We start from the raw sequence: 27,144 nt of genomic DNA on the forward strand, positions 1-27,144 counted from the left end.
TAACAGACTAGCTTGCAAGTGAACCTGTCTAATATTAATCTACAGTCTGGCTGTTCCAGCATTCTCTTGGAAGCTGATGGAGTACACGCCAACAGCTAGTAACATTCTGAATTTGGTTTCCCACTTCCCTATCCCTTTCTCTACCCTATAATCAAACAGGTGGATACCTCATCAACTATACCTTTTTCCAAGTTATATTAAACAAAAAACAGTACTCTCCAGTGTAAAGTAACTCCTTTGCTTCTGTTCTGGAGAAATAATTTTTGACTTCTAAAACTTACAGCCACTGCACTATATACATATTTTACATTAACCGTAGGTGCATTACACATACATAAAGTCATAAATTATTTTAAAGACCTGTTGAACTATGCACAGTATGTTATATTCAGCACAGGCAAATGCCTCCCAAAATATTTCCAATCAAAGTACCCTTGAAGAAAGGGATACCTTCCTAGTCATTGTGAAAAGATAAGCCCTCATTATGAGACTGTATTTAGTTTTGAATATTGTATGTTTACATACAAAAAGTTCAATGTTACACATAGTATTTCCTTTCTTATAATCTAATAACAAGAATTACATTTAGCTTGTTTTTACTTAGCTTGCAGCAGGTAAATGACAATTCTTTATGGTACTCATACGTAAATCTTTCAAGAATTTAAAAAAACATATCCCATAAATACAACTTGAATTCTTAACATAAAATCCTGAAAACAGTCTGCAAAAACACATCACTATGAAGAAATTTACATTCATTTGGTTGTGACCTGTAATCTTCCAGGATGACAGCTTGGGCATGTGAAGTATTTGCAAGATCAAGTATTGCCCTCTCAAAATGACAACTTCCATAGCATTTAACTGTCCTTGACACCTGCTAATGTTTATTATGTCCATTATTACCTACGTATGTATCCTGTACCCGATATTTATCATAATGCTTTAAACAGTGTGATATATTTTAAGAATATCAATATTCCAAATATCTAATATTTACAAATATATAAGATTTGTTGTAAGACTTTCAGTGAAGTCAAGAACAGATTTTGTCCTTTTATCTATGCAATGGTATGCAACAGATATGCTTTTACCATTTCTTGTAAAGAGTGCTTACTCATTGGCAGTGCATGAGTATAATTCACTTGATACTTAGCCTTCTCTCAGCTACCCTCTTTTCCAGAGAGTTTTCAGTGCCAGGCTACGGGATGAACTAAATCCATCAGCAATAGCAGGCAAATCCACTTCTGGTGCTTTCTTCGCTCAGGATCCTTGGGACAGAAACCAAGGAACAAGCACCGTACTGGACAAGCCCTTCTGGTGGCAGCACATTTTCAGCGGGCTGATTTTCAAAGGATCCACTCCCTGTCACAGTAGCAAATGCAATTTCATGCCAAAGGAGAGGCCATAAGTCTTCAGAAAATGTCAGTGGCTGGAACTAGACAGCCATCACATCACAGCCTTCTCCTTGTTATTGTCCCACAAAGGTTCTTGGGAAAATAAGACTAGCACACATGGAAGCCTACAGTGAACATGGAATCAGCCTATATTTCTGGAGGGGGAAAAATATTTTTAAAAATTACTCTTGACATTTAATTTTCAGCTTTGCAGCTACATAAGGGAAAAGTTTAGGCCTGAGAAGTTTGGTAAATACCCCTTGGCCAGTTATTGTGACTTTATTTGTTGCTTATAAAGGAAAACAAAGATATGGTATTTTTGTGCAGTTGAAATATTTGAACCACATGCTAGGATTGCTTTTGATTAGTAATTACATGCAAGGTCAAGCTGCTTTGACACAATGCATTTTTGACAAGGTGCTTCCACAGTTAAGCTATGAAACCACTGTGACTTTAATGTTACCATCAACTCAAGTTTGACATGTGAAAACGTGATTTGTGTAGCCAGGAAATATTGGATACCAAAAAGTATCAGCAACTCTAGCTGAGAAGTAAATAGGTAAATGAAATATAAAAAGTTTACATGCATATATAAAAATATTTTAAAATATATACACATAACAAAAAGGGGGGTGTTCCTTGAAGTTTCTTCTGAGGTAATGTTTACTATATTACAAGATTCCATTCTTCCATACCTTGCTAAAGGTAAACAAGATAATAGAAAGGACTTGTGACACAACACAACAGCTTTCATTCCAGTTATAAAAATGTTCATTCTGCCACCTATCTGCTGAAGTAAGTCTTTGAATTCTCATTACAATTTCAGCATGACTGGTCATAAAAAAAGGGATAGCAAGAGGTAAAAAAAGATACTTGGATTCTTATGTGATTGCAATATAATCTGACATTTCTAAGTTACACTATACCTTCTGCCAGTGAACACAAGGTTACATGGCATGGGAAGTGTCTCCTGTCACTAAATAAGCTATGAGATTTATTCACTTGGAAAGCTGGGCCCTATTTAGTCTGTTATTTACAGAAGTTAGAACATTATGACTTCATTATGAAATTAAGACACATATCCAGAGTACAACTTCTCAGTAATGTATTACTATATATTCTCTGTATTTACATCAAATCTATGTTAGATTTACTACTAAAATGTAAGGCAAATATTCTGACAGACACGATGCACTCCTAATGGCATGAAATAGTGGCATGTCTTACTTGGGTATTTACTTCTATAGACAAAAGTGAACTATTCAAGAACAGTAATTCACTAGAAACACAGCTTTAATTATATTTGTTTAATTGTGGGAAGAAGCACTACCAAGTAGAATGTTCTCTTGCCTGTAAATAGACACTTCTGTAACTGAAAAGTCCAAAGACCATCACTCAATAACGATGATGGAGAAGACTTATAAAGAATGTAGAACTATCAAAATCATTGAAGCAAACCTTGTGATCTCTTATGACAGCTGTGATGAGAAAGGCTATGTATTAATTTCCTACAGTATACTATAACTACACTATAGACTCCTCAGTAAGTCAAATCTAAAGAAAACTCATAAACCAAAATGTTTTACCTCTATCTTACTTAAAACTAACCTGCAATGACCTCCTGAAACTGCTTAATAAGAAATCTTCCTCTAGGCTAAGCAAAACTTCCTCTGCAGTTTCTCCTTCCAGTTATTAGAGCTCACTGTGGATTTTTGCCATGAAATGAGGCAGACAGCTTTTCACTAAGCTTTCAAAATTCAACTGGCTTATGCTCAGGCCATGAGTAGAAAGAAAAAGTTATCTATACTACAATGAATAGAAGTGGTAAGATTGCTTTAAGAGAGGCAAGAGACATGAAGACAGGGGAGCAACATGCAAAAGAGAAACAAAGAAATAAGATGAGAGAAGCAAAAAAAAGGAAGAGACTGAGAAAGGGTGGAGAAGATGAAAACAACCTGCAGTGGTAACACACACTGGCAAGGAACAACTGCATATAATGGAACAGGACAATATACAGAGAAATAGGCAGAAATATTTAAAAAGGAAGATAAAACAGCTAGCTGGAAAGGCACGTTCCCATACACAATCTGAAAATCAAATCAAAATTCTCACATTTTCAAGTGTTTTGTAGAATAGCTGACTGCTGGCAAGTCCACTGAAAATTAGGTTTCAAGGCCCTAGTAATAACATACGTAGTGGAGAGGACAACCTGCTAATGCCATCAGTATCTCCATTTCCTCAAGTTATACAAGGCTGTTTTGCATAGGTATGGAGGATGACTGATGGCAACTCACATGAGGAGACAATATAACACCACTTACAGTTTTTATTAATCAAGTTTTTAAATTACCAAGAAAAGAGGACATAAAAATAACGGAGAAGTCACAAAGGCAATGACAGCAATTTTAGCATTACATAAGCAGAAGAGGAGTATCCCATGAGAAAGGAGTCAGAAGTCTAGTACTTCACAGGAGTAGATGGAAAGTACTTGCTGCTCCTTAAGAACTGAAGGGGTTTGGAACAGAAGCTTGTTCGTTTACATGATTTTTAATGAGTAGAGACAATTACTAAAGTTTCAACATTACTTTGCAAAATTTAATAGTACTACATAAAAACTGGAAAGCTAGAAAAATTGTCTTGCTTAGATAACAAGTCAACACAGATCACCAGAACTACCACCTCAGTATTGACATGCAGTATCACCAAAATCACTTCATTTCAGTTCTTGACTGAATAGTGAATATTGTAAAACTCAGTCACTGTGAAACAGAAGTAATTCTTCTGCTCAGCTTGTAGAGGCGAGCTCACCTGTGTCTACCTACAGGAAATAAAACTGCTTTTCCCTGGACACAAAAGCATTTCAACTACTCCCACTTTCATATCTTCTGTTGCATTAGCATCTGAGCACTTTGTAACATTTACAAGTGTCATAAATATAATTTTCCTAGGGAGTCATAATAATTCAATTAAACATTTGATCCTCATAGATTTTTTTAAACATTACTTATAATGAAATCCTAAACACAATGAAGGAAAAAGAAATTTAAATGTCTCTGTTTTCAGCTGCTCTACTACCAACTCAAATTCTAGTTTTAGAATCTTACTAAATTTTTCATAATTGCCCAAATATTTCTTAGTACAAGGCAGTTACTGAATTTAAAGTAGTTGCCAGCAGAGAGAGAACATGTAACATGAGAGTTTGAAGTATATTGGCAAATATATATGTTCAGAAATACAGTATTTTAGTTATTTAATTAGTTTTGTGATTCTATAAACTGTTTCAAGAGTCCTCCTTGAATAATATCATGTTTAATAGTGTTCTGGTGTAGCATGTTAAAACTATGCCAGTAACAATCACAGAATCACAGAATGTCAGGGATTGGAAGGGACCTCGAAAGATCATCTAGTCCAATCCCTCTACTGGAGCAGGAACACCTAGATGAGGTTACACAGGAAGGCATCCAAGCAGGTATTGAATGTCTCCAGAGAAGGAGACTCCAATAAGTAAATAAGCATAGTTCATGCATCTCCCATGGCATTGTGCTTGCTGTGTCTAACAGACTTATATTGGCAGCGTAATCACAGTAGTTTCCACAACAGCTGCTGAAACTCAGACACATGCATATATCTGCACGCACCTCTATGCAAATAGCTATCCCTAACTCCTAAGATAATTATCTCCAATGATATATAGGCTATTGCACGATCCTGCACTCTTTTGGGACATGCTGTCCACTTTAGTAGAGATATAAAGACATTCCTTCCGTGTTAAAGACTTATTTCACCTGCCATAATAGTATATTCTGTCTCAGAAATGTTATCAGAAAGTTATTATTATTTTAATACTCATTATGAGTAGATAAATGAAACTGCTTTGAGTATCTTTCAGGCATTTTTAAATACCAGCATTGTGTTCTTCTATTATCAACACACAGTTTCAGTTTAAGATTCTTACTTGTTCCTGTCACCTGATTCTAGAGAATCATGATACACTGTAAGACTGTTTTACAAGAGAGAGAATCTTTTCTTTCCATTAGAATCACTCTGTTTCCTTAATCTTCTGTGACTATTGAAGATATCACCAGTTGTCCCTATTTCTCATGCAGTACCAATTGCTTTCTTGTGACAAAAGCCTGAAGCATCTCAGTTTTATCTCATGATTTTTTTCACATTAGAGACCTAGATTGTGAAAAAGGGTATATTCATGTATTTAATGCTACATGAGTTTACATCTAAAACTAAGGAGGAAAAGACATGGCAACATCTCCTTTAGAATAATGTCTGCATTAATAAGCTATTCAAAAGGATTAAGAGAAAGAATGAATTAAATTTCCAGAGTTATTCAGAGAAAGTCATGGCAGTCTCTCCAAATGTTATCAGTATCTGGCAACTTCTATGTGATGGCTGCTGCGGCTGATTGCAAAGACAGCTTGTTACTACAACCAACTTCAGTCAATTCACTTATTGTCAGGTATGCATTTTCTTCTTTTTTTTTCTTTCATGTTACTAGAGATAAAATAATAAAACTACTCTCATTGGTGGTTTTAGTTAACTTATTGCTTTTATATAGTCATTGTCTTTGGACAATACCATAAAATAGAATTAAGAAAGAAATAGTTACTTATTGCTAATGTGTTTTTTAATTCCCATCCATACATATTTTCCATTTTTGTGCACCACAAAAAGACAATCTGGTAATTTTAAATCAGTGGGGTCAACTGGGCAGCATAGGTATTTCATGCATTTCTAGAATCTGAAGGACTTTACGGAGTAAAACAACTTTGAACCGTTTCCTTTATCGATAAATTCCTGATGAATTTAGATTCCAAACTTACAAGATTACAGATAGAAAAAGGGGGAAGAGAGGCCAAGATATACAATATATTTGTGTTCATACACATAAATAACTTTTTACAAATAAATACCCTTTTTACAGTGCAGTCCCCAAAATCATGGCTCTTATCTATAGTAAAAACAATTTCTTATTCATCAAATTAATATATAAATGTGTATTTTGCTGTTGAAAAATTTCAGGAACTATCATTTTGGTTTAGGGAAATCAGAGTGCAACACCAAGATTGGAAAAAAAAAAAAAAAAAAAAATCTATGTGGTTGTGTCTACCTGTCAGCAAAGCCATCTCTGTCAATGGAGGACTTTTTCAATTACTCCCAAAAAACCATGTTTCAGGTGCCTTCGAGTATCTGAGGCATCTACATGGAGCTACCAAACATGGGAGACTCCTGTCCTTCTACCGCAACAACTGCTGGCCAGACAGGACACCATAGGGCCCAGATGCCCATCTTCAGTCAACTGAATTGTGCCCTAATTGTGTACTTTAAAAGCAGTCTTGGAAGTATTTTCCTAAAGTTTTTAACAGCTACAAACACAAACACAGTATTTAACAAATATGCATACTCACAATTATGTTGTTCCTCTGACAAATAAGAAGAGAGCTGACAGGAAGACTATTTCTCAGAAACGACAGTACAGGAGTGTGCTGGTTTGACTCAAAGTGAGTTAATTTTCTTCATGCAGTTAGAAACTTTTCTTTTTTGTAGCTAGTGCAGTCATTTGGATTTGCTTTGAGAACAAGAAAATAACACCCCAGGACAGAGTTAATGTTTTTCTTCAAGTAACTTTCCAGTGTCTTTGACTCGGAACAAAGCGAATGTAAGAGCTTGCTGTTATCTTGGTTGCTGTCTGGGAGACCAAGGTCTTTCTGAGCTCTCTGCCTCCAGCTGTGAGGCAGCTGGGAAGGGGGGCATGGATGGGGCAGACCTTGACTGACATCCAGGCTGATCAATGAGAATATTCCATGCCATTAGCATCATGCTTGATATTTAAAAAGAATTGCATTTTCCAGCTAGGGAGACAAAGATGTGTTCCGGCTCTGCTCTGTTCCAGCTGAGTTCCATTTGGGAGTTCTTTTAGTTCAGCCTTTTGAGGTTCTGCCATTTAGCGGTGGCCTCCGGGCCTTTCTGCCTTTTTCACTCTGTCTCTCTGGGATCAGCTGTTCAGGACCGGGGTACTCTCTTCACAGGACTGGCAGCTCAGTGCAGATGGAGTTTGTGAGGAAATGCACTATCTTTATATTCTATTTTCCATTTTGTGTTTATTGTGATCCACAAGTTTCTCTCTTCCCTTTCGATTCTCTCCCATATTTGGGGGCAGAGGGGGTGCGAGCAAGAGGCTATCACGGTTGCGATTGCTGGCTCAGTTTAAACCATGACAAGTAAATCAAGCCTGAAGACAGTGTGTGTGATAATCTTTGAATCTTTCCAAAGTTCTAGCAGGCCTCAATAGGTTGAAATTTGATTCAAAATTCCTTCAGAGTATAATAAGTTACAATTCACAGGAAGGATCCTGTTTGTGCAGATAGTTATACTGGTTGAGAGATGCCTTGATATTTGACATGAAGTTTCAGTAGGCTCTTTATCCCTATGAAAAACCTGTATATGTGAGACACGTCGAAAATATTTGTAGCTTCCTTAGCCTCTGTAAATAATATGTTTGATTGTTGCAACTCGTGACAGAAAACACACATAGTAGCTCAACCTGACAAGACAAATTTAGGTACTAAGGAGTAGTCTTCTGCTAACTAATAAATCCGTATTATCTTTTTAGAGCTTTTTGCCACATGAATAAAAACATAATTGCCAGGAAAAATGAATGAATTTTAGACATAGCTGTAAGGTAAGCTTGTAGACAACTCATCCAAAGCTGTATTCCTATAGCTGCAGCATTAGGTACTTCAAAACCTCATGGAGTTGCAATTTCAATGAAATTAGGATCCTGTATGCAGCCATAAAAATTATTTTAGTCTAGTCGCTTCTGCTGCTAATTAGAATTTTCTGCACACTGTGCAAAAAGACTCCTTGAGTCCATGCTCATCATTTACACAGTGAGCTGGAAGCAGCAGTACTCACGGTAAAGAGACTGACCCTGAGTCAGAGATGATACCTGAAAATGACAGTACAATCAATAAACCCTAATGATGGATAGATGAGAAGCAGATTTCACAGATGGCCTCAACTTTTGGATATTGCATGAGGAGCTGATTTCTGGATAGGCATGGACCTTGAAGTAAGCCTGCCAGCCAAGAGTGGATGCAGCAAATGTCTGCTGGAAACACGGGCTAGGAAAATGAGAAAAAATTCTGTACTTGTTCAGCAGCTTGATGACAGGACTAAAGAAAACACATGAATCAGCATGCATGTCCAGAAATTATTATCTGGCACTATGAGGTCTTCAATCAGTTTTGTATTCATCACAGATAAAAGTCTGGCATGCTCAAAGACGTATGTGCAGGTGCCAAGTATATAAGCAACCTGAGACAAGAATTTACTGGCATGCTGAGGCACACTTCCATTTTTTGTTTGAATGGGGTACTGAATGTATTTGTTATTAGCATATTTTTTTACTCAGCTGAGAAAACAATAGCAATTGATGCTGGTTTTGGGCTACTGACTGAACTGGCTGTAAGTTAACCTATCATTCAGACACACACACAAATAATCCTGAATACAGATCCAGACAAAAATTGTCGTAACTGATAGGTACTTTCAAAATATTCCAAAGAATTCAATAAGTGCTGTGTAAAAGACATTGCATAATGACAGTAACAATTCAAAGAAAAAAGTGTTAGATATCTATGTCTTAGATAGATTACCACAAGAACAGATAATCCCCAAACTGAGAACAGGTTAGCAATCATTAACTTTAACCAGAAGAAAATAGAGATACATAGCAGCATACTTTAGGGGAGGGAGGGATGCTTTCTTTTAGTATAGATATTTCATTTGTCGCAGATTTAAGATTAACCCTCACTTATGGAAATATAAAAGAGAGTGAAAACTCCCTTATCATCTATACATACTTCCTTTATTGCTAAAAGGCTAATGTTTCATAAAATACAATCTTTTCCTGTTCCCATGAAAAGACTCTCTAAATAGGGAATAGTAAGGTAAGTAGAAGCTGGACAAAGAGCAGAATCATATATATATCATAATCATCCAGTATTAAGAACCCAATAACCCATGTTGATGGGTTACCGCAGACACTTCACAAGTATAATGACTTCCCATAATAAAGCAGGTCTGATGACACTGCTATTTTGCTCTCAGCCATCAGTAAAATATGCTGTTAAGACAGTATATGCTAACAAACGGTATTATTAAACAAGAGAAAAAAGACCTTTTTCCCTAAATGTATATGTTTTCCTTGAAACCCTCTCATTTTAATTGGGAGACTGGGGGAGGAAAGGGTGTTTCTCTGCTGGTCTGAGTAAAGTTGACTTTGCCTTTCTTTTGAGAGGTGAGGGTTCAAGATTTCAGTAGCCTCAAGATTGCTATAATCCTAAACAAACAATGCTCAATATTAACATGAAACCAACTATACTCCTTAAAATGTACTATCTTTAATTGCATTTTCAATTTCTTAATGTATGCCCTTGCATTAGAATCAATAAAGACCTTTGCAATACTATAGTATTGTCGTAGATTTCAAAGCCATCTTCAGTTGCATCAAGAACTGAAGCACATTTACAGCGCTTTACCTGAAATAATCTTTTGGACAAGGGAAAGTCTTTATTGGCATCTTGGGAAAATTATTTGCAAAACTTTACTGGAATGTCCTTGTAATTCACCCTTGAAAAAACAATTATGAGGGAGTCTACTTATTCCCCAAACCTCAGCTTTTTTTGGCCTTTTTTAGTGGTCTTTAAACTGACTAGTACAACTTAACATCATGACTGTTTAAGATGTTTTAGTTCAAAGGAGTAATAAGTGATTCAGACCATCTAAATTTTGTGCTGTAACTTTCTCTACAGAGACTGAATGAGAAGAAAGCATTGAATGCTTTTGAATTAAAACACTACATTTGACAAGATAATTCAATTAGTATCCAGTGGAAGGCCATCTGAACACATTCGTTTGAGACAGATGTCCATTTACAGCTGAACACAGCATCCATAGCATGCAGCTGAATATAACGGTGGGCAGATTTCGTGTATCAAGAATCTTGCTTCTGAAAAACAGGATGCTTATGAAAATAAAATGTAAGAAACAGGTCAAGGACTGACATTTCCATCATTGGCATGTTCTTCTGCCTTTCTGCATGAGACTGACTAAGAGACCTCCTAGCCCAGAAACTGCCTCTGAACATCTCCACCTGATGGCTACCAGTGAACTCGCAGTCCATCAATCTGAATACTCTGCTTTGAGGTCCTTTACACATGTGCCCACTATACTATCCTGTGGCAATGAATTTGACAGCTTAATCACTTAATAATTTGTTTTATTTTATTGCTGACTGATAGTTTCATTGAATGTTATCGCACAGTGAGACATGGTGAATAATGAGCCAATCTTCACCTTTTTTCATGCCACTCAATGTCATCGACTTCTGTCACTTTACCTTTTAGTGCCTCTTTTACAAGCTGAAGAACTGTAATCTGTTTGATCATCCGTTGAAGAAGGCGTAGCATCTCCTTGACATGTTTTCTGCCTTTCCCTGAATTGTTTATAAGCTTGTATCTTTTTTTTTTTTTTTCTGAGATAGAGTAACTGTAACTGCCTATGGCAATTAAAATTAACAGAAACATATAATTTTTTCCATTATATATATATTTATATTGCTTTTGGTTCCTATTCTACTATTTTGTAATACTCTATTCACTTTTCTGATCACCACTGAGCCATGAACTCACATTTTCAGAAAGTTATATTCAATAATTCCAGTACTCCTCATGAGGAACCAAGAGTATTCAAAAACAGATGACTGTGGGCAAGGGCTAAAACAAAGATCCTTTGAGAAGCTACTTAGCATCTATTGAGAAAGAAAAGTTAAATATCCAGGAAATAATGCTGCTGTTTTAGTAGCAGCTACCTTGTTTAATTCACTAATGTTCAGCTAAAGCTCTCACCTTCTTACTAGTTTACTTCTTCAAACTGAACAGCACATGTTCCAGTATCTCTTATCCCAAGACCTCACTGGTAATCTGACTCATCTGGGTAAAAAAACCAAAACAAAACACACATTACCAATCTCTCTTCCCAGGTCTTTAAGTAACTATTTGCCTTTGAGAGAATCTTCTCTCCTAAGACTCAGGCTCTTTGCAAGTCTTTGGTAAAAAATATTTTAATAACTTTGAGGAAATCTATTAATAGTTCTCTTGCATGTTTTCTTTATTTATGCCAGGAGATAAAACCCAAACACTATTCCAGAACTGTTTATGTCATATCATACATCAAGGAAGAAGCAGGTATGGTGAAGCTTTTGACAAATAGACTAGGAATATACATCAGTACCCTCTCACTGCTAGCAAAGGAGACGTCAATCAGATTTCGTACAAGCAACTTGGAAAGCCTGCTACTTTAAATTTTAAAGCAGCTCTTTAGAAGCATACACCCATTGTAGACATGTGATGGAGGAGGAGGAAAACAGCAGCAAGAATGAAAAACACTCTTTGTAGAACAGAACTTTAAACAGAGAAAGTGGAAGCAGTAGACAACGAGACAAAGGGCTTCTGTAGGGAATTTGTGTCTAGAAATACTGCCTTGTCTGAATGAACTGATCCTCCAAAGTGATCCAACCCCAGTGTGGAAAAAAAGCATGAAAAGACAAGAACACTAAAAGATCTGAATTTTCACAATTAGTAGGTGACTGGGTAGAAGCTGCTAAGATTCAGCTTTCACTGGAATTGAAGAGGTTTTCAGAGTGTCTCCTGCTTTCTTTATTTTAAACATCAGTTTTTCCTGTCTATTTCAGAATAACTGGAACAAAGATGTTCATCATCCTTCCTGCTGATGCTGGTGACAATGTAAAGAAGAAAATGAGCTTCATAAAAATACATACAACGTAGTTCTGCTCTATCAGTTAAAAGTGGAACCTCCCTTACAGAATGTATTTTTCACTTAAAAATATATAATTTACTAAAAACATTAAATAGTCTTGAAAGAATTGTCCCTCCTCTGCAGAATGTCAGAATTGCTCTTCATTTGTTTAGGAAACAGGGTGCTGAAGCCAAAGCATCAAGTGCTGTGCTAAAACAAGACAGATATGTTTTTATGATTGCAATGATAAAGTTGTAATATACATCATATGAAGTGATCCATACAGCTTGCACCACTCTTGCAGGTTAGAAAAGAAATTATATTATTTCTCAACTTTCTTTCATCAAAATAAGGCTTTACTGTAGACTATTCTTTCCCTAAAGCAAAATCATGAACACATGCAAACTAAGTAAATAATTTTTTGCCTAGGATAAACTGCCAAATAAATGAATCTTTATTTTCTTTTAGAAAAATCTTCAACTGTATTTTGACTATATTAGTAGTTTTTTCAAAGCAAGAAATTCAAATGATCTACAGTCTGTCTTTATAACGCTTCTTGGGATGGCGGAAAACCTCCAGAATTTCCATTAGCTCATTCCACTTGCAACATGCAAATATCTGCTCTTTTGAAAAGCTGTTGTATGCTCAACAACAACATTGGTTTCACGTTTTTCTAGCCTTCCCAATTAATTTTTTTCTTTAAAATTTTTGAATATATTTTTTAAAGAATTAGCCTGACTGCTGACATCTAGCTCCAAATACTTCCAGACTGGCTGATCTCCAATTCCTTTTATGGATGGAGTACCTAATATATATGACAAAATACATTTTTTCCAGTTTGGCAAAAACAGTAGGAGGAAATCAAATCCCAAGAGGAAAAAAAACCCTAACCAAAATAAGGTAGTTTCAAATTACATATGATTATTAGAAAAAAACAAACACCACACCAGCCTCAAAATCCTGTTGAATTCATCTGTAAGAGTTTGATGAACCAGCTAAGCTAACTGATAAAAAAGTTAATTTCACTGGCAATATATCCAAAATATGATGTTTTCTTGACAAATGAGACCTGCTTCCCCTTGCTTTTTGTTTCCCATAGTACACAGTACTGTGAAGAGTTGTCAGTTCTCATCAGCCATTCCTGAAGTTGATGTAAGAAAAAAATTGCATGCAGTTTGGATTTCCTGAAAGTCAAAAGATTGAAACGGAGCAACTACTTCTCTGAACACCATTGATCTTGATTCAGACAAGTCCCAACCTATGCAGTAAGCATCTATATTTTCACTGACTGGGAAAAGAATTAGACTGTCATGAGTTTGGTTTATCTGCTAGAAAAGGGAAGCCCTAATATTTGCAGGAATAATCACTTAAGCAGCTCAAGCAGCTGCCATTTGAGTGACTTACCTATAAAATGTTAGCTGGATAACATGAAGCACCAGGAAGACTTATGCTACTATACAGTACACATACCAGACACTATCATATAGGCTATGCATCATACAGAAGTAATTCCTGCACCGATGTCCACAGGTTTCAGGCTGCTACACTGAATCTGGTGGAATCACAATATTGGTGTCTCTAATTGACTCAAATAATTTTGTGGACTGACAGGAACAGGAGAGCATACTTCACACTGACATTAAGGTTGCTCAATTTGACTTGTCTTGCACTGACCGAAGCAATTAAAGGACTTCCTGGGATGATCTTGCACTAGTCAGCCGGTGAACTAAGGGAAGAAGGAGACCACACTGTCTACAAGGCATAGTGAACTCATCACATGCCTGAAAAGATCCTGAGAAGACCTCTTGACTTCCTTCTAGGTCCACCAAGAACACAGGTTATCCAATGATGAGTGTCCCAAGAGAAATAATAATATGACCTTGCACTTCAGACAAAAAGACAGCTCTGGCCAGTGCCAAGACACAGCAAATGGTTTTCTGAGAACCAAACCTTCTTTCTAAAGACCAGAAGGCTCCAGAACCCAGTGGTCAGCTCAAGTAACAAGGAGCAGCAGCAGGGTGTCTCTGGACTTTCACAATGGCTGCTACATATTCTCTTCAAGATTGGTTACAACCTTCTTTCTCAACTGATTCTAGGGAGTTTGGTTTTGAGAGTAGAGTGGGAGATTCCAGAAAAAAAATAATCAGCCAGATATTTCCATTTCAATTGTCTTTGTGTTTGATTCAAATACTTGCAGGTTTTGAAATCAGCACCAGGAAAAAACTGAGTACTTTTATGTGCATGTGCACCTCTGTGAAGAAAAAAAAAAAAAAAAAAGGGTGTCTTCAAATCTCTTAGCAAAAATCTTCAGGCAAAACTTCATAGCCTGAAGAGCTGTTGTGTCAAAAGAAATCAAGCACGGGAAACAGTATTTTTCACATATTACATTTTTCACAAATAAATGTTGCAAATTACTTTACAATTCCTTGTTAACAAAGAAACTTTATTTTGGAAAAACTGACAGATATTTACGTAAACAATTTCCTTGTTTCGGCAATCAAATAAATTGCTGGGTTGAGCATAAACTTACATGTACCATTTCGTCGGGTTTTTAATTAATGCATAATTTTGTTTTATACAGATTGTACGATTTCTTCAGTCTTGAAACTTTTTCCTCAAAACTGTTCTGTTCCAAAAGCTATCTACTTTTCTACACAGAGAAACATGTTTTTACCAGTAATTTTTTGTGATAATGTAGAGTAATGGTGTTCATTATACAAAATCCAAATTCCATAGATCAAGTCTTATAAAATAAATAGAAGCTGTCTTTCCAGGTTTATACAGACATAAAATTATGAAGTTTTCAGAATTTATGTTAAATGTTCACCTTCAGAAGTAATGAATGCTTAATGCACAACAAGAAGTAAGTAATGTATTTAGGTATTTGGGTATGATTTACATATGTTGCAGTTTACAAAATTAATTCTTCAATTTCAGAGGCTTATACATGTTATGTGACTTAAATCAACAGCAATATTGACAAATATTAATCTGGAACATCATGGTTTGTGTCTCCGCTGAAGTACAAAAAGAGAATTAGATGTTCAGTATCACTCTGTGAAATCTAAACCTCCATGTATTAGCAGAAAGCAGGTAAATTTAACATCAATTTAATATAATGACAATTTAAGAGACTTTAGATTCCCACGATTTTGAGGGACATACACCCCTAACAGGGAATCAGGTTTTTTAACAATATTTGTAGTTTTCCTCAATGTGTACAACTGTTGACCTTGCATGACCTTTAGAAATTATCTAAAACAGGGGTGCCAAACTCATTTTCACCAGGGGCCACATCAGCCTCACAGTTGCCTTCAAAGGCCCAAATGTAATTTTAGGACTGTATACATGTAACTCCTCCTACATTTATACAGTCCTAAAATTACATTTGGCCAACAACGAGGCTGATGTGGCTCCCGGTGAAAATGAGTTTGACACTCCTGATCGAAAACTTGACATATTATTCTCCATTATTTGCTGACTAACGTCACTTACTACAAATAATTGTCAGAAACTAGAAAGAAAAACCAGTACTTTATTGATTTGGTAATTTTCATGAGGTCTATGACTAGCATTTTAATTACAAATAGTATACCTGATATGACTGCAAGGTACATTGGCCAGGAGTATTTTGACCTGCCATTCAGGAAAAGGTATTTGGTTGCTCAGTGAAAACCACTGTATTAAAAAGAATTTCTAAACTGTAAGACTCAAGAGCACTTTCTTTCCTTGAAAGTTGTATTGTAACAAACCCTTTACAACAGAAACACATACTACTCCTGCTTTGGGCCTTATAATAGTTGATAAAAGACAGTAATACCCCTATTTATACACACATACAGTACCTATGGAGTGACACCTGTTGCACTGATGTTATTTTAAAAATAGGTTACAATACCATATTCAGAGAATCATTATTAGCAATGCCTTGCCAAACAGGCAGACTTTCTTAAGAGGAGCTCTTCCAGTCTGTCCTGATAGATAATATTTATTGCATTATTAATAACTTAAGTGACATAGTACACTTGTTAAATCTGAGCATCACATTAACACAAGGAGAGATAGAAGTCAGATGGTATACAGAACTAAAATTCAGAATAATCATGCTAAATGGAAGACATGATCCAGGAGAAAATTAAGATGCAATTCAAGTAGGTAAACAGTTTAGCTAAGAATAATCAACAGAGACAATACAGGATAAGGACAAATAATATGTGGCTATTCTTCAAAATGGTATTTTGGTGGTTACTTATCAAGAGCTAAAAGTGATCAGCAATAAAATATTATTGCATAAAAGACAACACATTGCCTTGAAGTGTAAACTAATCTTTACAGTTTACTTGTTGATAAGGCGGTATCTTTATTTTTATAGATGGTACTCTACCTAAGGAATAACTGAAAGGAATTCAGCAGAAAATATTAACTAGTAGAGGTCTAGAAAATGTTACATAAAAGGAAAAAAATTTAAAAATAGGAGCTTTTAGTTGAGAGGAGACTGAGTGGAGATGTAACAAAAGACAGGGAAAAACACACAGAAAGGGCATCCAAAGTGAAAGCTCACTCTGCTCATTCTGCAAGAATACTACTTGTTTGTGGCCACCAGAAGGAATTCTATCCCAAAAGCAAGCCCTCACCTTCTACAGATCTACAGTATGTACTCCTCAGTGCCTGGGTGCTGAACTTGTCACTAAGATGGAATTTTCTTTAGTCACTATTCTATTTTGTATCAGTCTCTTGCTGCTATAGAAACACTTCACTCAGTTAACGAGTTTCACCATGATTTTACCTCATCTAACCACAGCAGATAGAAAATTCCTTACTTCATTGTTGAACCTATCATGGTTCAGAAAAAGCCTTCAAGAGAAGACTTTAAAGTATAGCTGTACAAGGTTTACAAACAGAACTACAAGAGAAATGCTGTATATGCAACCATAGTTTTCAGGGAAAAACAAATCTCCCAGCTGTCTCCCCAGGTATATACCTTTACCCCAAATCCTTAACATATGTATTACCTTCAAAAGCTGGTGGCTTAGTTTTTAACACAGAAGTTCACGTCCAAAAAATCCTCAATACCTAAATTCTTTATGTTTTTCCTCTTTTAATAAACTTCCCACACTTCCAAACCTTAATGGTAATTCATTGCTTCACCTGGTCATTTACATTGCTTAAGATTTCACATGCTGTAAAAGAACATTTGTTCAACAAACAGTTAAGTTTAAGCTCCTGACTTCTAACACAAGCTCAGCTTTTGATAGCTATAGCTACATACAATTTGGACATGTTGTCAGAACAGAAAGCATTTTGCTTCAGTATGTTATAAAAGGGCAAAACTCCACACTCCCAACTCTGGGTAGCTTAAGTACTGCTGCATCAACAGTACTTTTGGGACTTTAACTGAGATGCTATTACACGGAAAATTAATTCACGTATTCTCACGCAACTCACAATTCTGTTTACAGAATTAAGCACTTAATCCATAGGCATCCAAATATTAACTCTGGACTCAAAATCTTAAATTAGACCATACATCACTATATTAATTCCTTCTTACCTCTTAGCTATATCCTAGCAGTCATTTTACAAGTGATATATTCACTTTCATAAAAATACATTGAAAAGTTAGTCAACGACAGTTCGGAACGACACCTTCTTTTAATGCACTACACATACTTGCTCCTATGCAAACCAAGTTTTAACTGTCATGCTGTCAAGAAAAATGATAATTCCCTAGTTATATCTATCTTTTTAAGGAAGTAAGAGCTAGAGAACATTTTACAATAGAAAATTGTTTCATATGTTTAATAAAATCTGCCACTTGCATGAAAGCCTAGAGACATTTTACATTGGAAGCTGACAATTAAAAAAAAAAAACCTACCAAAGAACAAAACCCCCCAAAGTGTAAAGCATTTCAAGTTTTATACATGCCTACACTTCTCTTTCTTCAGCCCTCACACAGCTTAATACAATATAGAAGTCTATTAACAAAAAACTGAGCATACATAGTCTCCAAGCGGCATTGGGTCATTAACTGTGATACACCTTTTCAAGGAAGATAACTTTTTATTAAGAAAAATCCCCAACTGAAAAATCACGTTAAATATAGTGCCTTATCAATGTCCAAAGAACAAACATAGGCATTCCCTGCTTTTGAATGCTCCCCTGCATTTGGTTCCAAATTTGTTATATTATTAAAAACAAAACAAAAAGCTACACAAACTTTTCTGATCTTATGAAACTAAACTCATTGCACTTACGTTTTTCGTCTGGCTTTTGCAGCAAACATTGTGGGATTACCTTGCTACTTGAAAATTTGGAAGCTGAACACAACTGCAGCTGATAATTCTTAAGGCAGATTCTCTCAAATTTTACCAATGGAGTTAGTGCAGAACATTTGCTATGAGGGGGGAATCTCGGTTTATTGAAATTACTTAAATCTTTTCACTCTCAGGGTAGTTTGCAATGTGCACTTCTTTGTTCTGGCTGGTAAGGAAGGGAGCTTTTGAAGGTATAGATTTTTATTGTTCTTTTTTCATTAAGATGGCTCAATGTTGTTTTTTCACCTTGTAGGAAAGGTACCTAGAACCTCTGCGGGGCATCCTGTTCACTTTTTATTCCTTAAATGATTGTAGAAGAACTAATGAAAAAATATGATTCTGACTTATTGTCCTTTATACAAACTATGAGCAAAGGGGTAAGAAAATAACTGTGAAACATTTAAAGGGGGATTTAACCTCTAATAGTGGTAATGATAATCTACATATTTTGACTCAAACTTTATACTTAATCCACAAATATTCAGTTAAAAAAGCCCCAGCAAAGTGTGACTCAAAAAGAACGGCAGTACATTCACAGGTATGTCATACAAGACAACACATACACCGTAGTTTCAGGTGTACTGCTATGCCTTTCTTTCTGGTAAGATTCTGTTGTTTGTTTTCTTTTCCTAAACACATATACGCCGACACAAGGAGGTAGGCAAGTTTCACAGAAGACTGAAACGTGACTGTTAAGGACACCAACATTATAACTCTTAAGGGTACTTAACCCCACCTCTCCGCAACAAACAGCGCCCGAGGACGCGAGAGCGACCCAAGTTCAGCGAACGGCTGGCAGCACCAGCCGCAGCACCCGCCGCCCTCAGCGCTGCGTGTCTCCCAAAACACCGCTGCCCCCCCTCACCCCGCCCCGGCCTCACCGCAGTCCTCTCCCGCTTCTCTCTGCCACTCGGCCCCGCTGGAAACTTTCTGTCGGCCGCAGCACGGGGCCAGGGGATCCCCGCGGCACCAACGCGGTTCTCCTCAGCCCAGCCCTGCCCCGCCGCGCCCCGGCGGGAAATCAGCGCCTCAGGAACCCGACTGAGTTCCTAGAGCACGAAGCAGCGGGTCTTGCTGAGGTCTGTAATAAACCGCTGTGCAACCCTACACCGAGGACTGCCTCCTCGGCTCCCTCCTCTGCCCTTCGCCCCTCGGGTAACTTTTCAGAGGACACTTTGCGCTCTCCCGGCACTTGAGGCGGGCCGGGCCGGGGGCCAGACGCGCACGGCTCAGGGGGAGGCGTGCGGGGCGGTTACCTGCTGTCCCCGCTCGGCTGCAGGGCAGGGCTGAGTCCCCGCGGTCCCCGTCATGCCCGAGGGGCTGGCCAGCCCGCCCTGAGGCACAAGTCTTCATCCAGCTCGCTCCCCGCAGGCAGCACCTCCTTCCCTCGTCTTGGCGGGGCTGCAGCCCCAGGCGCTGGGCTGGCGCCGCTCTGGCAGCCTCGCCGATGCGGCGGGAGGGAAGGAGGAACAGGAGTAGGGAGGAGAAGAGGCCGAGCCGGGGGCGGGAAACGAGCTGTGCCCTGCCTCCCGCTCTCCCTCCTCCCCACGCCGCCGGGCGGACACCCAGCGGCCGGCGAGCAGCCCCGCTTCCCGCGCCGCCGCCTCCCGCCTCGCCCGGCCGCCCTGAGGGAGGCGGGACCCCCTCCCGCAACGGCCACACGGCGGCGGCTCCCGCCGCAGCTCCCGCCCTCCCCGTGGCAACAGGCACCCGGCGCGGCCCCGCCGGCGGCAGCTCCGTGGCCCTGACAGGGCCCGGCCCTGGGAGGGACAGGGAGCTCCCTCCGAGCTCCGCTGCACCGTCCACCAAGTCGCAGCCCCGTCTCTCCGCCTTTCGCAGACGGCGGGTCCAAGTGGCCCGTCGCCGCCAGCAGGGCGGACAGGCCCGGGCGGGCAGCAGCCGGCGCCTCTGGGGGGCGCCCCCGGCCCTCCCGGCGCTCCGCAGAGTGCGCCTGCGCGGGGCCAGGGGCCGGGGGGCCTGGGGGAGCTGTGGCGTCGTTGGGTGGTGGGGGGTCAGTTTGGGGTCGTGGGGGGACAGGGAATGTTCGGGGTCAGTGTGGGAGGTACAAGTTTGGGAGCGCTTTTCCTGAAAGGCTGAGATGTGCGGTAGGAGCTGAGGCAGCACAGAGGTTGTGGAGGGCACAAGGGGGGTAGGGGGTGGATGCTGGAGGAGGTTGAGGGAATATGAGATTGGGTAGTTTAAGAGAAGAAAAACGGAACTGGGAGGTAAAGAAGAAAATCTTCCTCCCTCTCTTTCCTTTCCTCCCTCTCTTTCCTTTCCTTCCTCTCTTTCCTTTCCTCCCTCTCTTTCCTTTCCTCCTTCTCTTTCCTCTCCTCCCTCTCTTTCCTCTCCTCCCTCTCTTTCCTTTCCTCCCTCTCTTTCCTCTCCTCCCTCTCCTTCCTCCTTCCTCTCCTTCAGAGATGAAGAAGGACTTGCGGATTGGGAAGCTGAATGATAAATGTATTTTTTTTTCTGACAAATTTTACAACAAGGGTGTTCATAAAGGCAGAGAGGAGTAAATACCAGTGAGATAACTGCAAAGGAGAAAGGAGTAGGAAAAGGTTGTCAGCAACAAAGGGGAAAATGTATTCTGTAAAGGGACTAAGGCAGAGGTTTAGAAGATGAGGAGATAAGGGTTTGAGGAGGCCATAATTTTATGGGGCTTGGAAGGAAATGCATGTGAAACTGAGATGATGGGTATGGAGGAAGAGTTCGGCTTCTTTATGGAGGTTAGAAAATGAGCCATTGAGGATGAGATTTTAATTTAAAAAGTATTTTAATTAGAAGCAATACATATGAGTGAAAGCATTGGAAAAATGAGAAATAAGAGAAGCACTGCAGGAATTGTTGGACAAGAAGGGACTTGGAGATCAAAAGAACAAGTCACAGCTTTAAAGAGCTATGAAATCTGAACAGAACACGCACAAGTGTTTGGTCAAAAAGAGTGGGAGTATTGGTTGTATATGGAGTAAGAGTTACACTGTCCATAAACTTTTTCTGTAAGAATTGTGCAGTGTATTTTGCCATTTTCCATCAAGTCTTCACATTCCACATGGGTAGCGGAGAGCTGGATTCCAGCTTCCCAAAATGAACTTACCTTTACAACCAATTTGAACCAGCATAGCAAATTGGATCCTAAACATCCAGGAGTAGCAATAAAAGCAATACTGCCTACAGACTTGATGTCATTCTAGCCTCTGGAGAACTGAATTGAGTTTTAACTTTTAGCCAACCAAATCTGAATGGACATGTAGAATCTTTGCTTCTGATGTTTGCCTTGCTGAGGGAAGATCCTGCTGCTGGACTGAACTGCTGATGGCAGTTCATGAATGGCTGCTGTCCCTCAAATGGAAAAAGACGGAGATATGAGATGGGATACACACTGTGATTAACGAAACTAGAGTAGGTTTAACGCTGAAGTGTAATGAGAGGAGGAAATGCTGAATATCAAATTCATCTCTTCATCCAGATTTTCATTTATGGATGGAATAACCTCTTCCTTCCTTGACTTCCTGCAACTCTTTTGACATGACCTACAACACTCTAAACTGTTTCTCTTTTTCAGAGTCTCATTCTGATCCCTTCCAACCCCATGTATCTCAGCTATGCTGTGACAGCTGTAGTGAACTTGTGTCTGGCACAAGACTTGTGTTGTAGGAATGATTTATAATAACCAAGCTATTGTAGGCACAGACTAACTAGGGTAGAGATTGGATTAAAAAAAAAAAAAAAGCTATCCTGCTTTAGTGTAGGACTATGTAATCCATATCTTTCCCTTTGCTTTTCTCTCTTCATTATTCTTCCTGCCCTCAGTTGCACAGATTTTTCCTTCTTCTTGTGGCTCATCTATCCTATTGCTGTACCAATGTCTAAAAATAATTTAAAATATTTTGTATGTATAGATATTTTTACAAAAGTTGTCATCAGAGATCTAGAGGTTGATACTTTAGTAGCCATCTCTTGCATAAAAATGGTGTGCCAGTATGAACTTACAGGTGATGTTGTAATATTGGTGAAAATAATGATTATTGATAATAAATATTTAACTGGTTGTTTATAGGAGTTGGTAAGTCCCAGAGAGTTATGTGTGGAGTTGCTGCTCAGGACTGGTGAAAATTCTGTATGTGTGAAAGAAGGAGAGGTCAGCATTTTCAAGTTATTTCTGAGATGCATGTTCCCTGTTTTTTTTGGTGGTCATTATGAAGCAACTGAGATCTGTAGCTGATTGTGAAATCTTTTGTGAAAGGCCCCACTCAGAGGTGCTGTTTGTATTGTGTGTAACGAATCTCTTTTGCTCCCTTGTACTGCTATGTTTCTGGATTTGAGATAATGTACTGCAAATTATTTTCCTAGATACACTAGTGAGTTACATCAAAATAAGTGGAAAATCCAGTGATTTTATTAAAGAAAAAAAGAGTCGCTAGTGATCAAATTAAACCTTTCTTGCAGAAAAAATCATACAGAACAAGAATGACATGCTGGTAAGTGAAACTACTTTAAGAATGTTCAACTTGCTAGAACATTGCAAGTTTTGCATATATATATTTACTGTATATTTTCTGGTAGATGTACCTTCATAAACTGTAGTTTCTCATGTTTATATACAAGCATATTTTTCTACAAGAAGCAAGTAATACTTCATTTGCTCTAGCTTGTTTCAAAAACTATGTATCTGCTAGTACACCATAATATATATGGATTCGTACATCCAAATTATTGGTCCAAGTAAAATGTTCACAATATGTTTTAATCACTGGGACAGCAGTAGAATTTATTATGTTGATCACCTAGGTCTTGCACATAAGAAACTGTTCCATAGAAAATAAAATATATTATTGATAGCAACTATAAAATCCCTGAAGAAAACTCATTTATTTTGAGTGACTGTGCATTCACTTGTTTTTAAAGACAGATTGCTTGTACGATGGAATAAGCAATGAGTGAGATATGAATGTAAAGAGATTTGGTTTTGTAATGAACTGGTTAACATGTTGATGTGTTGGGTTTTGTGGCATCTATATCATTATGCAAATAACTGAGTTCACCTTCTCCTTCCTCGCCTGTCCCCATCCCCCATCCACTGGCCACATTGCTTATGTCTTTGTTTTTGCTTCCTACACAGCTGTAACAGAAGGTAAACGACTTTCTCAATAAGGAACTCGAGGTCAGAGTTGGGAATAGCTCATACTGACAGCATGGATCTACCTGTACTCAGCTGGCTCGTAGCAGCTTATTCGTCTTTCTCTAAAGATAAAGTCTGTGGATTATTGCATGACTTGCCTCAGTGCCTGGGTGCCCAACTTCAAAAGTATGTACAGTGGATTGTGAAATAGCTATGTTGTTTCTGGGAAGTCTCTCTGGCTCATGCTACATATGCAGTTTGAGCACTAGGAAAAAACACAACAAAACAAAACAACCAGCCCCCCCCTCACCCCCCCCCCAACAAAACAAACAAACAACCCCACCAAACTGAAAAACAGGTTCTTAATGTTTTGTGGGATTATGCCTGTGTGATCAGCTTCCGAGAAAAAAATCTTAAATTCTTAAGGACAAAGACTACCCTTTTGCTCTTTGTACAGTGGCTCACACAAAGTGTTTCTGGTTTCTGTCTAGGACTCACAGTGACTACAGTAATAAAGTGATAACACTGATATTAGTGACAATGATAGCAATATTTATACCATTAGAAAATTATATGGAAAGCTAGAAGATACACGAATTCTATTGTTCAAAGTTCTGTGGCATAAAAAAAGACAGTTTTTTGCTCATACTGGCAACTGTGATCTAATAATTAAAAGGATGAGCATCTGAATTTATGATGAAAACATCCCTTCTTTTACAAGCATCGGTTTGGTTTTGCAGCTCAGTAGATATTGACTAAAACAAAGAAACATCAAACAGTTAAAAAAATCATAATTTGGGATATCTTTCAGCTTTCATTCTTTATTGTGCTTGATATCACAAATATACTAGTTATTGTGGGGTCTTTCACATAAGATTTTAAGCCGTAACATTAAAACACTAGCCGCATCCATCTTTAGCACACTTTTTGTCTAAAGAAATCAGTTTTTCATCTTAAAAAAGCAGAAGGGAGGAAAATTTTCTTCCTTGTTCTGTGGTATCACCTCTGAAGATGTCTCGTCATTCTAAATCCTCAGTAGACACAACTGCCTGAGGCTCAGCCCTGAAGCAGGCACCTAATGTCCTGAGGCTTGTACAAATTCAGACATAGTCTTTTTCTGTTTTTCTGTTACCTGTTCTATTCCTTGCACAGCATCTGGAATCCATGATTGTCCATCAAAGTTGTTTGAGCTCTTTGTACAGTCTAAAAAAGCTACGAGTATCACTGGAACATTTTTGAGAACGTTTTTGGAGATTCCTTTCTACAGCTGGTGAATCTACAGGAGCTTAGGCAATAATTTGAGGATTCATCTTTAAGTAACTGAGGTTTGCAGCTTTTTCTGGCACCTTCTCCACTGAGGGGCCCCAATGTGTAAGTACTGGTTCAGTCCTGGGCTCCTGTCAGTGCAAACTTGGGAGGTGCAACCAAGGGGAAACCCAGATGGAGACACTTCCTAGGTGTTCATTCCTGGCAGGCAGTGTGGGTGAGGACCATTCCAAATTGCATTCCCTCTGTCTAGGGCAGTTCTTGCTTTGCATGCCTGCCTTGTTTCCTCTTTTCCTTCATTCCTTGTGCTTTTTTTCCCGTCTTATTGTTGAACATATGCTTTTGAAGATTCCTTATTTCAATGGAATTTTACTATAATTAATTCAGACTATGTATTTTGCTTGCCTTTTAAACCTTTCAGTTCTGACCAATATGAATGCACTGTTAGTGGAGCACACACTGTTCTCACTTCCACCAGTTTTGTATGAGTTTATATTGTATTACTTTATTCTCAATTGCTATTTTATCTTTTTTTTTTTTCCTCTGTGGAGAAAGGGGCAAACTAATTAGATGTTAAATGCCATGTTGCAGTTCTAAATAAGAAATTATTCATCAAAAATAACCTTTTATTCTGACACATCTTGTTACAGTAGGGCACAAATTGACTCTAAGGGGTTTTTTTTCGTTTTGGTGGTTTGTTTTGGTTTTTGGATTTTTTGGGGGGGGGGTTGGGGGGAGCGGGTTGTTTGTTTAGTTCTATCTACTTAAACAAAATCAGTCAGTGATACAGTGTAGCTGGATAAGTGTTTTGGTAGCCTCGTGGTAAAGGTGGTTCAGAAGCATGGAAGTGTTACTGTAAAACAATTGTTGTAGAGTGGCAATTTCTTGAAAAAGTACTTGTTTCACAATGATATATGTTAAATAGTGTTATATTTAAACTGGTTAAATACAGCAACTAAGATTTTCTTGTCTTTTTTGGAAAAATTGATTTATCTCCTGAACTTATTAGAATCTTTATTTCTATAATTGTGCAAAGAAGATAAATCTCAGTTACAGATATTCTAGCAGTGGTTGTAAACAAGCCTTTTAATGTTCTTCTGCAAACAGGGTTTACAACATTGTTAACAAAGTTGGTGTGGTTTTGTTTTTGTTTGTTTGTTTGGGTTTTTTTCCTATCTATCTAACTTGTACTCTGTCTCTTGTAAAATTGGCATAGACATGCACGTAGCATAATGATTTTTGTTTTCAGGCCTTTGCTGTCAGCCTAACAATGTCTTTTCAGGACACTATATAGGCAAATGTGAATTCCTTGGGCTCTTTGTAGTGGTAATAAGTACTTTTGAAATTTCTTTTGTGCCGTTACTTAAACTTTAGCAAGTACGTCATATAGTCCTGAAGAGGAATCGTTTTGTTTTAACTCACTCTTGTGTCACCCAGATGAATGCATACCCATTGTATGTCATTTAAATGTAACAAATAATGAGTAAAAGTAATAATAAATCTAGTGCTTCAGCTATGTTACTACACTTAAATGTTATTTTACACAATTCTTTTACTGTGCAGTAGTTGTGCTGTAATTAGCTCTGCTGTCATGTGTTATATCTGTCAAAATTTTAAGTTTCATTTATATTGTTATGTGCATTTATGTTTCACTTTTTACTTTTAAGAATATAGATAACACATGTCCCTGTAAGGAGCACAAGGAAAGTAAATAAAAATAAAGAAATTAAATATTGTTCATTACAACAATCAATACACAGACAAATTAACGCATAGTAGTACTAGCATGAACATGTCATTAATTCTACCCTATGTGTACGCTGTTAGGAATATATGCAACTCACTTCAGTTGTTGTACTCAATATATTTGGTTATAAACATGGTTAAATATTTACAGAGTTGACCATTTATTTATGTAAAGTGATGCATAGAAAAGTTCCTTGATAGTACCTAAAGATAAAGCCATTTAGAATAGTAAATGAGAATCAGCATAGCATTGACTACAAGTGCATTATGTCTTATGCCACAGTCTCACACGTGGAATAGTCATGTGCCATCTGTCCTCTGCCATTGTTTCTGTCTTGACTAAAACAAGAAAAATTTGAACTGTTACGAAATCCCCCATACAGTGTGGAGTCTTTCAGAATTGCTTATTATGCATAATTAAAGCAACTTTCACCTTTTAATCTACAGGCTACACCGATGTTTAGAGAT

At 38.0% G+C, this 27,144-nt stretch overlaps 1 protein-coding gene across 2 annotated transcripts in view; it reads right to left on the bottom strand.

Annotated features, from left to right (window-relative positions):
• The window catches only part of SGCG (sarcoglycan gamma), a 133,255-nt gene extending 113,253 nt beyond the window's left edge, over window positions 1-20,002 (bottom strand). For both annotated transcript variants that reach the window (XM_065630698.1, XM_065630689.1), the window contains exon 1: window positions 19,799-20,002. The gene's annotated coding sequence lies outside the window, so the exon portion shown is untranslated. The remainder of the gene's footprint in view (window positions 1-19,798) is intronic.
• Window positions 20,003-27,144: the final 7,142 nt, after the last annotated feature.

The sequence above is a fragment of the Caloenas nicobarica genome, chromosome 1 (genome assembly GCF_036013445.1).
Source record: "Caloenas nicobarica isolate bCalNic1 chromosome 1, bCalNic1.hap1, whole genome shotgun sequence".
Taxonomy (NCBI): domain Eukaryota; kingdom Metazoa; phylum Chordata; class Aves; order Columbiformes; family Columbidae; genus Caloenas; species Caloenas nicobarica.